Source organism: Dermacentor andersoni, chromosome 5 (assembly GCF_023375885.2).
Source record: "Dermacentor andersoni chromosome 5, qqDerAnde1_hic_scaffold, whole genome shotgun sequence".
Taxonomy (NCBI): Eukaryota; Metazoa; Arthropoda; class Arachnida; order Ixodida; family Ixodidae; genus Dermacentor; species Dermacentor andersoni.
In genome coordinates this window covers 150,714,403-150,726,855 of record NC_092818.1, presented here as the reverse complement: position 1 = coordinate 150,726,855, position 12,453 = coordinate 150,714,403, and positions in this window count along the sequence as shown.

Below are 12,453 nucleotides of genomic sequence, written 5' to 3'. Positions count from 1 at the left end.
CATTGTACTTTTTGTTACCTCCATAACATGCGAAGCATGCAACGCCTGTTCGGCTGAACAAAAGCATTAATTTATCGGCTTTACCACGTGCTTTGTCCTATTAGAATGGTCTTCCAGATAGAGTGGTCGATGTGCAAAAACCTGGTGCACTCAAGGAGGAAATGCACGCCCTGTTTCCAAAGCTTATTTTGTTTGGCTTTCTTTATTTAATGAACTATTTAGCCCTTGTATAACAATGTTTCATGCGTACTAAAGGTCTTGCTTTTGCTGGTCTTACTTTATCACTCATATTGAGCAAATTAATGTTAAATGATGTACATAATGTTCCCATAGGAACCAGTGATGTACCAGAATAGATAAGTACATCTATCACTTGTTATCTCCAGAGGCACCTGTTTCTCCAGAGGCTGTCTCTGTTTCTTTCCTTTTTTCATGTTCTCCATATACCATCTGCTCACTTCGTAAGACACTTGTATAGTTCTGAGGAAAGGATAGATCTCAATAAAATGAGGACGAAGCTGCCTAAAGAACACACACACAGACACCCACAGACACCCACACCCACACACCCACACACACCCCCACACAACCCCCCCCCCCACACACACGCACACACACACACACACACACACGCACGCACACGCACGCACACACACACACGCACACACACACACACACACACACACACACACACACACACACACACACACACACACACACACACGCACACACACACACACACACACACACACACACACACACACACACACACACACACACGCACACTTACGCACACACACGCACACACACACACGCGCGCGCGCGCGTATGCACGCACCGGTCATACCTAGGCTACGCTGGGATGCACTTATGAAAGCAAGAAGCGAGGTGCAGTGAAATTGATGCTAGAGACTTTGAAAGAGGCAAAAAAGGAAATAATGCATGCGCAAGCCGGCACATGGGGGGTCTTGGCCCAACTCGTAGCCTCGAACGGAAATGAGATACAGAACTACAACGACACCGACCCGAAAATCTCGTAAAACGCTGGTGACGACGACCAGAGACTCTGGTTGTTTCGCTGGAATAATCGGATTGGAAAGCTGCCGCCTCGCTGCGCGCCTGGGAATTGATGAAAGCCTTGCGGCGGGCTCGACGGCGTCATCTTTCTTTCTTCACACGGTTTCCGTGTCAAAAGGTCACCTCCGAGAGCGAAGAGAAAATATGGCTGTGATCAGTGAGCGCGCTCTCGGACTGTTGCGAAGTTTTTAGGCTATTCGATTCAGCAAATATATGAGTTACGAATGGTGTGGAGCAATGGAGGTATGAAAAGGTTGCGTGTTATTGATGGGAGCCTAAACCAAAAGTAGGCTGGACAAAATACAATGACGAGCTGGAGCGATAAAATCAAGAAACTGTTCTGCCTAAAAGGCCCTAAAGTGACACACTGAGTGATGTACTCGTGGGAAGGACACCTGTTTAAACGGTCCAAGCAGTTGACAAAGCAGAGAAGCATCGTCTACGCTACTTCTGTAGACACACAGTTTTCATAAAGGTGATTTTTATTTGCTAAACTGAATTACTGCGTGCGTAGTTTCAGCAGTACGTCACTTTTGACAGAAACATTTCGCATAACTCACTCACCGGTACATCAGCGACGCTAGGATTACATGATAGCAGGTGGTAACAGATGAGCACGTCCTTCAGTGTTATGAGGCTTAATTGTAGAAGTATAGTTTTCAAATGGGGTGTGCTCACTTTATCGCTAATGTAGCCGTCTTCAGATGTAGCTGAAGGGGCTAGTACCAAATCTCACAGGTGGAAGACAGACTCATAATTATCTATTGTTAATACCTATTGCTTAGGGCTATCTTGATACTTGCGTACGTGTACTTACATAGTAGGTATACAGATTAGAGCGCTGCAGGGGCTCGGGCTCAACCAAAAGCCAAACACGTATTAACTAGGCTTGTAAGCTCGGCCATCACTCTGGTTTCAGCAGTACCTTATAAATGGCCCATATTTAGCGGGATTATACGGCGAAATAGGCTAGTCGGGAAACGCATCCTAATGCGTTAACCTCTAGAAGCTGCTTCTAATTAAACGCATAGTTGATCACGTGTGCCGATACAATGTTGGTTTATAAAATTTTAGGACCCCAATGTATTTCGTGAGGTTAAGGCAATTACTATACCAAATTATCGAAGTTCTTTCACGATCTTATGAAGGCAAAGCACGCTCACTAAAGCTTCATTTGTAAACAGCTAAGACAAAATCTTTTCATCTGTGCCGTAGCTCACTTCGCGAAGAAAACGTTCAACGTTATCACTCCCACCTGCGACTTCATTAGCGAGAACTTAGCTAATGGGCCAGCAGTACTCCAAAGAAATTAGTTCTATTTATCTCTTGTTCTATTTGTTGGCTCCAAGAAATGGCGACACACCTGGAAACACTTTCTTTAGCAAAACGGAATCCTAAAACACATTACCCCTCTAACCTTATAGTCACGTGCCGTCGGAAAGCGCCAGTGGCACAGAAAATGGTTTGCCTTGCGAAAGACTGTGTTGTGCAAACGAACAACAAGGACTGAAAAGGTATAAATGAAAGCTGAAGCACATGCAGTCCCCCCCATTGTGCGTTCTACTTAAACAACAACAACAACAACAAAAAAAAAAACGCAGCGGCTGTTGCACAGAGCACCTCCCGGCGATCACTATGGTTGTAAGAGAAGGCTAATTGGTGCCCTTCTGAATTATCTTCTCCGTGGTCCTTGAACTTTCCAAACTCTTCGACCGTAAAAACTGACCGCAGTCGTATCTATTCTACGCTCACGATTCCTACAACTGAACTTTTACAGAATAATTTATTTAAGAATATTGAAAGCGTAAGAAACATTTATCGTCGGACTTTCTACAAAATTTCATTTCCAAGTGAACAAACAGAAAACACATAGCAAAATGAGCAAGAAAGAAAAAAGAAAAAGAAAGCACGTGCCTGTGCAGTGCTTCCTTCAACTATATCATCATTAGCCTATTAACTGAATAGGTTGCACGTTACCTTACAGCATCCGGTACCATTCTATGGTTGCATAGCTCCTAATCTTACCACGCCGCCTACTTTTTGTTACCACACACGACTTCCTATGTTCCCCTTGGACACCTCGCATCTAACAGGCAATAGATAAGCTATTCTAAAAATTACACATCCTAGTAAAGTCCAATGTTCTCTCTAAACTTATCGCGCATAGGATACAGCAACCACAATTTGTTCTCCGATATCAACTGTATTACTACATCTTTAAAAAATCTATAGTAGCTATTCATTGAAATTTAGAAACGCGTACATTTCGCAGTCAGTTATGGGGAACTTAATGGTATAAATAACAAAGCCTTCATGCTTTCGTGCAACACAAGATAAATTGCCAGCTGTGCTGCCTGTTTCGGCCTAATAAAGTCTGGGAGAAAAGCCCACATGTGTTGTAACGTTACATCACTGGGCGCTGCTCCTCCACAAATGGCGGTCTGTTATTATTATTGGTTGACTTATAAGATAAAATGAGAAATATGAGCTGAAAGAGAGGGACGTTAATCAGCACAGATATTCAGGTCGTCACCCAGTATTGGGGACAGGGTAAAAAAGGACACGTGCGTCAAGGAACATGTTTGAGGCACATACGTTTTCAGGAGCACGACAACGTCTATACGCTTTGGCAGGCACACTTCATGCTTTCGAAAAAATACTGGAGGAAGTTGGTTGCTCTTCTACATGGACCTTTCTCTTAAATGACATTGACCCATGGCGTTCCGCGTACCGAAATGGTGATAGTGCAAGGAAAGAAGCCGTTGTGGTATAGATCACCTGGCTTACTTTTGCGTGCAAGCTAATTCTCTCCCTACCGCCATCAAAATGGGACAGCCTGATCAGAAGTACAGTACCATAAACAATAGGCCACTGCAGCAGGTTCTGTTAGTATTGAGGAGCAAATGTTACCAGTGCTGTCGAAGGGAGGAAACACACAGGCAAGAGGCACGGCGTTAAAGTTTCAGGCGCGCAGCATGTTCTCCAGCAGAGCACATTCCACGCCACAGCCATAGTACGCCACCGAGGTCAAGACAACGCCCACTGAGCCATCACGTTTCAGGGGCAAACAAAAGGCAACGTCAGAAAGGTTCGAAAAAAAAGGGTAAAAATATTCACGTAATAACACAATTCCGGTAGGATACAAAGAAACGACAGCGTGGATAACAGCCGTCGAAGACGACCGCCATGCGAAGAGGCCAGACGGAGATGCGGCCCAATAAAGTGTCTTTCCGGACTGTGTCAATAAAAGAGGCACGTAGGTCGTGTTTCCATATGAAAGTCTGTGTCGTCGAAGACCGTAGCAGATGTCTACGGCCGCTCGGGTTGAGGTGGATGGTTTTCTTTGCGCTCCTGGCTGTTATTGGAAAGGTGTTTGCACAGACAACTGCCGAACTGTGAGGCAATGAACAAGAGCGGCTCTTTTCTTTCCGCTGCCACGCCTTACTGAGCAAAAAAATCATGTATTCGGTAGACGCCACGTCAATGTGCGCTATGATAAAAAAAATATTCTTGTCGATTGTGCTTGGGGAATGTCTGTGATATCCTCTGGATAACGTCTTTGTACCGTGCTTTGGGCACACGTTTAAGAACATAAGGTGTCCCAAATCACTCCGGAGTCCCTCACTATGGCGTGCCTCATAATCACATCATGATTTCGGCACGCAAAATGCAGAATTTCATTTGCATCACTACTATATTTAAACCTGTGTTCATTCAGCTAACATACATAACTTCTCGTCTAGTTAATTTAAGTGCTCAGCTTTACTACTACTATTATTACTACTACTACTACTACTACTACTACTACTACTACTACTACTACTACTACTACTACTACTACTACTAATAATAATAATAATAATAATAGTATTATTATTATTATTATTATTATATTTAATCAATTCAACTTTGCTTTGTGTGCCGTGAATAAGTCGTAGTCTAAATACTAGCGCAAAGAGAAAAAGAAGAAGGCTAAATGGTAAAGTACCTGCAACTAATTGTTACGGGATAACCCACTTGAATGAAAAACAAAGATAAACAGAATACATTGGTACACACGGAGCACCAATCCATCAATTAGACGAAATTGAGAGAAAGTGTACGTATATGCTTAAGGATAGAGAAACTCCTAAGAAGACATGGAAGGGTTGCAATTAGGCTCAAGACAAAGTGTGAAGCTCGTAACAAAACGAAGACAACACGTTTTAGATGGAGAAAATGACAGGTGATCAGACTTTGCATGCGGCACAGAGGGGAGTGCGTGCTAAAATAGGCTGAAATGTGGAAGGCTCTCTCTTCCCTGGTAGTCTTTTGCCGTGAAACAGAAGCTAGTAGTCACATGTAGTCACTCCGGCAATTATTCTGTATAAAAGGAAGGCGTAGGTATCGCTACGTCTGCAGCTAAGTGATGGCTGTGTAGGACAATTATTTAAACATTAAAGTTGTTGGTGGCCGAGTTCAGAAAACGGCGTTTACTTATACACTCATGAACTTTCTATACAGATGCTCAACTACAGGCTAATTGAATTGTCTTCGCCATTCTACACCACTGAAGTATATTCGAATAATGGGAGACCGATGGATGTAAACAGTTTCAAGATATGAAGTAGGGATACGGAATTCCTTTGTAAGTCTGCGAAAGGAATCGAGCGCGAGCAGGTTTCGTGATGCTACGCGCTTAGAGTGGGCGAAGAATATTAAGGTACTATAAATAAGCGCACCGAGGTAGCTTATTTCTAGAACTTTCGTCAACAGTGCATGATCAACAGAATAAGGGAAGACGACATTATGGATCTTAAGCGAATATAATAGAATTCTGGTTTTGGATTAATTTAGATTGAGCCCGTTTAACTGTCACTATTCGCAGAATTAGGTTCGGTCGGACTACGGAGCGCGGAAGTACTCGATACTGTCTCTCTCCTTAAATGCCTTGATGACATCAGCGTAATGAAATGACTTCTGGATTGCTGAGTAAAGGTCATTGCTGAAAATTAAGAAGAGAAATGAACCTAACATTGAACCTTGGGATGCACCACTACATACCTTATATAATAAAGACTGATCATTAAAACTCACGAAGTAGGAGCTATAAAGGAGATAGCTGCGTGTCAAAGCTGCAATAGCAGCTTCAAGACCGTAGTGCGCCAGCGTTTCGAAGAGCACGGCATGATAGACTACGTCAAAGGCCTTGCCGAGGTGGCAGAACACAGCATAAACTTGCCTCCTATGCGTGACGGGTGTGAAAACCTTCATCATTAAGGTGGCACAGTTGGTGGTCGTTGAGTGGCCAAAAAGAAATCGATCCTTACTTTGAATGCTAATATATTTTTTACCATAGCCAACAATAACATATGATTAGCTAATTCGAAAAGCTTGGAAATGGCAGAGAGAAATCGGGCGGTAGTTTATGACATCTGATTCAGCGCCGGACTTAAAGACCGAAAAGCTCGCGTGGTTTCTATGCACACGAAAACGTGGAAATATTCAGGCAGTTATCAAATACTGATGTTAGCACAGGCAGAGAGATACTGCCGTAAGCTTCGATAATGGCGGCCGGGATGTCTTCTGGGCCGTAGGTCAACGATGGATCCTGGCACCTGAGACCTAGGCTCAGGAGCTTTACGTCAAGTATGTCATAATATGAATATTATTAAAAATGACGTTATTAATAATATTACGATTACCACAAATATGTTCAAAAACTAAGCACGCAATATTGAAATATCTGTGGTAAAGCTTGGACGTCTCCAATTTCCCGTTCATGAAGCTTTGGCATAATTAAGGCGACTAATGGGACATGGACAAATGCGTGTTCCCGCTCATAACATTTTCATAAACGCTTAGACGAAGCACCTAATCACACAGCAACCATATCAGCTATAATATCCAACGAGTGAGATTGTTGTAATGTTTATGTTACAATATGAAATAGCGGTGAAATTGTCGCTATGAACTTTCGACTTACTGAGAAAAGCTCGGTAATTAGCAAGACATTACATAACCATATTTCGTACTATTCTAGAGATTGCGGTTACTAGGTTTCACTTCACAGCTAAGTTGGGACAGGCATGTAGAAAATGCATGAAAGAAAATTTCTGTAGTCATGATGTACTTTGTTGGCGTCGATAGCATTTTTCCTGTAAAAGGCAAGATGTTGATTGATTATGCTATGTATGCCTCTATTCTCAATTACTGCACATGAGTACGGGTAACAATCACTAAAAAACATTACGAAAATACTGCAGCTTCAGAAAATATTACTTCACCACTAGCCACTCTTGACTACTACTCCACAACGCAGAATGCTTTTCTGAATTTCAGTGTTATAAGAACACATAACTTGCGTGACTATCGCATACTTCATTCTTTCAAGTTCTCCTCTAATGCCTTAAAACTTTTTCTTATCAATCTTATCAATATGTCTTTCTTGATCAAGGACACCGACACGTGTATCCGTAGTTCTGCATACTGTAATTTGCCAATACTTAGGAATTGTAAATTGAGGCTCCCTTAACGTAGTCTGCCCGCCATATCAAAGAAGTACGAACATACAGAAAACTGCAATTTTAAGGAATTAAAAAGCCGCTTCGCATATTTGCAATAATTCTTCGCTAGCTTCTTTTTTAAAGGTATGAATGACATATTTTTTATTATTAGGTAATGATATGTTACATAATTGTACCTTAGTTGTCGATTTGTGATGGAACACTATTGTTTACATGACTAAATAGTTCGAGATGCTGAAATAATTATTCTAAACGGTTGTACCGCTTGCACTTTACGTGTAATGAGAGTATTGGTGCATTGCGTGCTTCTTACGTTAATAATGGTATTTCTGTTTTATTGTGCAATTTCATGTTAAATTATTTCTTCCTGAATGGTTAGTAATGTCCATTATATACAACTGAATATAACAACTTTACTTGTAGGCTTATTTTTTTTTTTAAACAGGTGTTTTGTTCGCAGTGTTTGAATGATGCTCAAGGCCTTGTGTGGAAACTATAAACGTGATTTTGCAAAAAATAATATTATTCTCCATTTGCTAATTCAACTTCCAATTCACCTTCACCCGAACTTTCTTGAGTGAAGTTAACTTAGCAGGACTCTTTGAGGAACTATCGGGCATTGTTCGGAATATCATTGGGCTTAATGAGGTTAGACGAACTGGTGAGGCTTATACAGTGCTAATGGCCACGACCTCTGCTATAGAGGACTTCCAGATAAGAAGCAGTACGGATTAGGATTCCTAATTCATACGGACATAGCTGGCAACATTGGCGAATTCTACAACAATAATGAGAGGGTAGCAGTGGTCCTAATCAAGCCTAATCAGAGGTATAGAATTAAGGCACCACAAGCCTACGTTTCTACCTCCAGTCATGATGATGATGAAATCGATCAGTTTTGTGGAGAAGTTGAATTGGCGATGAGAAAAGTACAAACTCAGTATACTGTAGCAATGGGCGACTTCAATGCAAAAGTGGGGAAAACGCCGGCTAGTGAACAAACAAATGGCAGCTACGGTGTCGATTCTACGAATACTAGAGGAAAAATGTTGGTAGAATTCGCGGAAAGGAATGAGCTGCGAATAATGAACACCTTCTTCAGGAAGCGTAGCAACAATAGGTAAACCTGGAAAAGCCCTAATGGTGAAACCAGAAATGAAATTAATTTCATACATTTTGCTGATCCCAGCATAGCGCAGGATGCAGAAGTGTTAGTCAGGGTTAAGTGCAGTGATCATAGGTTAGTGAGGTCTAGGATTCACCTTAACTTGAATAGAGAAAGAGAAAAAGTGGTGAAGAAGAAACAGGCCTACCTTGGCTCAGTTAGGGTAAAAGAAGACCAATTCGGGTTGGTACTTGCAAATAAATATGCAGCCTTAGAGCATAGAGATGAAGGTGACATAGAGGTAATGAATTAAACCGTAACTAGGCTGGCTTCAGAAGTGGCAGTTGAAGTAGGAGGTAAGGCACCAAGGCAGCCAGTAGGTAAGCTCTCCCAAATAACGGAGGACCTAATAAAGAAACGACAAAGAATGAAAGTGTCCAAGAGATAATGTAGAATTCGCGGAACTGCCAAAACTAATCAACAAGGAGAAAACAAGGGATACTTGAAAATATAATGTGAGAAAGACTGAAGAAGCCCTAAAAAATTGACGCAGCCTGAAATCAGTGAGAAAGAAACTTGGCATAGGACAAACTAAGATGTATGCAGTCAAAGAAAAGCAGGGTAATATCATCAGCAATTTCGAAGATATAGTAAAAGCAGCAGAATAATTCTATACTGACCTGTACAGTGCCCTGAGCAGCCACGATACCTCCATTTGAAGTAGTAAAGAACAGATCACAGAGGCTCCTTCTATAACTAGTGTTGAAGTTAAAAGGTATTTGCAAGACCTGATACGGGGAAATGCGGCAAGGGAAGATGGAATAACAGTGAATTTAATCAAAGATGGAGTAGACATAAGGCTTGAAAAACTGGCGGCCCTCAAATATAACTGTCTCATGACATCAAGGGTCCCAAAGAACAGGAAGCATGCCAACATTACTGTATTGCACAAAAACGGAGACGTTAAAGACGTGAACAATTATAGGCCCATATGCTTACTTCTAGTATTGTATAATATAATTCCCTCAAGATAATTTCCAATGGAATAAAGCTAACCTTGGAATTAAGTCAACCAAGAGCACAGGCTGGCTTCAGGAAGGGATACTCTACAAACGATCACACCCATGTCATCAATCAGGTAATGGAGATATCCGCATAGCACAATCATCCGCTCTATAAAGCTTTTATAGATAACGAAAACACATTTGGTTTAGTAGAGACACAAGCAGTCATAGATGCATCACATAATCAAGGTGTACAGGAGGCTTACGTAATTATCTTGGGAAAAAAATCTACAGGGATTCCACAGCTTCCTGTGATTCTCCACAAGGAAAGTAGAAAGATACCTATAAAGAAAGGGGTCCGACAACGAGACACAGCCTCTCCTTTGCTATTAAGTGCATGCTTGGAAGAAGTACTCAAGTATAACCGGGAATGCTTACGAGTAAGGATCAACGGCGAATATCTCAGCAGCCTTCGGTTTGCAAATGACAGTGTGCTATTCAGCGACACTGAAGACGAGCTATTAACAAATCATTGAGGACCTTAACAGAGAGAGTGTGTGTTTATGGTTGAAAATTAATATGCAGAAAACAACGACAATGATCAATAGCCAGACAAGTAAACAAGAGTTCAGGATCGCCAGTCATCCTCTAGAGTCTATGAAGGAGTACGTTTCAAGTATTCACAGTAGACCCTGATCAGGGCAAGAAAATTTACAGCAGAATAAAAATGGGTTGCAGCGCATACGGCAGACATTATCAGATCATGACTGGAAGCTCACCATTATCATTAAAGATAAAGGTGTACAATTAGTGCATTCTACCGGCGCTAACAAATGGAGCAGAAACTTGGAGAGTAACAAGGAAGCTCGAGGATCAGTTAAGGATCTCGAAAAGAGTGATGGAACGAAGAATGTTCGGCGTAACGTTAAGAGACACGAAGAGTGCAGTATGGATCATAGAGCAAACGAGGATAGCCGATATTCTAATTGACATTTAAAAAAAATGGAGCTCGGCAGTTCATGTAATGCTTATGTTATATAGCCGGTGGACCGTTATAGGGTTACAGAATTGGTGTCAAGAGAAGGTAAGCTCAGTCGAGGACGGCAGAAAACTAGTTGGGGTGACGAAATTAAGAAATTCGCAGGTGCTAGTCGAAATTGGTTGGCATAGGACAGGGGTAATTGGAGATCGCAGGAAGGGGTCTTCGTCTTGCAGTGGACATAAAATAGGGGGATATTAATGATGATGATTATTCCGCTGAAGCGTTAAAGAGTGCAATGCAGAGAGATAAATACATAAAAATGTTAAACAGAAAAGAAGTATATTATTAGTGCAAATTAAGCCTTTAAAGAGCGAAGAATAGTATAACGGCTACAAAACCTGTGCAATCATTATTAGCATTATTATGAAGCGGGGTTAGCGTAAGTATTGGAAGAAGCGTGAGCAGAGCCTGACAGAGGACATTGGCTGTGTTATTTATGGTAGAGTGTCATGAAGGCAATTCATTGTGGGTAGCCCTATGTTTGGGGTGAATGTTTAGGCCCGTATCACTAGGCGGCAATCACTTTCTTGTTTCGTCTTTCACGTATGCGTCCTTAACATTCGTTTCATAATGAATCTTCTGAGTGTTAGAGACGGCTCCGAAAAAACATAAGCGGGGAAAATGGCCAGCGACATCCGCGCATTGCGCGAGGCCTGACACGCGCCTCACCTAAGTTGAAGGCCTTAAAGAGTGCCGAGCTATTGTAGGTAAATGTTCGAGCAGCGACAACGACTCGAGGCGTGCGAAAGCGAGTAAGGTGAGGAAAGAAATTACAGTAACACTAGTAGAGGCATAGCGGCATTCGGAGTCAAACAAAAGCAGCGATTCTGTGACAGCTGTACTAGGAGTCTTATCAGTCTACTTTCGCAGAGCGAAAAAAAGGAGCTTCGCATTCAGTACATCGACGCAGCCTGCGTGGTTCCTTCTCAATTCTGTCTCCTCGACGTTCCTTTACTTCACAGTGAAACTTCTATTTTCAAAGCAGTTAGTCGCGTCGTTGTGCTGCCTAGAAACCTTCTACAGTTCCACACTGCTATCTGTGTTCTTTCATTTTCCTGTTTTCGTCTTTTCTTCTTTCTTTTGTTTAGCACGGTTTTTCGTACGTGTACAAAGCAGCGATTCACTTCCGGCTTTTATTTCTTATGTCTGTCGCAACACACGAATTGACGACGAAGGAAATAAGTAACCCGAAACATTCTTTTCTTTACCTTTTTTTCCCTTCTTCACTGTATTTTTATTTGGCCATGAAGAAGTCACCTTTTACAAGAGAGCCCGCTGAAGCACATAAGGAACAGTGCAGAAGAACGAAAGGATTGCCGAGCTTAACTGTGTTCTACCGAAGCAAAACTTTCGGTTTATCGGTTCTGACAGTGTCGCATAGGGGCAGCGCACTCTGAAGCGTTCTCGTAGTGATATTGTCAGTGACTTAGGAACGAAGGTGGGGGTGCTTTTTCGGTCGTCTGCTGTGCAGATACGAGAAGCAAGAATAATGCTGAAAGCTAAAGGTAGTTGCTTTGCTTCCCAACACCTATTCGTCTCTGTTAGTTCCAAGTCAAGTAAATTCACTCTGCCTGTTGTACCATGTGTCGCGTCATACAGTTTGACATCGAGCTGCTTCAGAAAACTCAACATTCATAACACAATTATTATTTCAAGTGCACTGTGCGATGTTATTACGGCCTTGGTGCTCCACTCATATTCGTACAATGTTAATTGGTA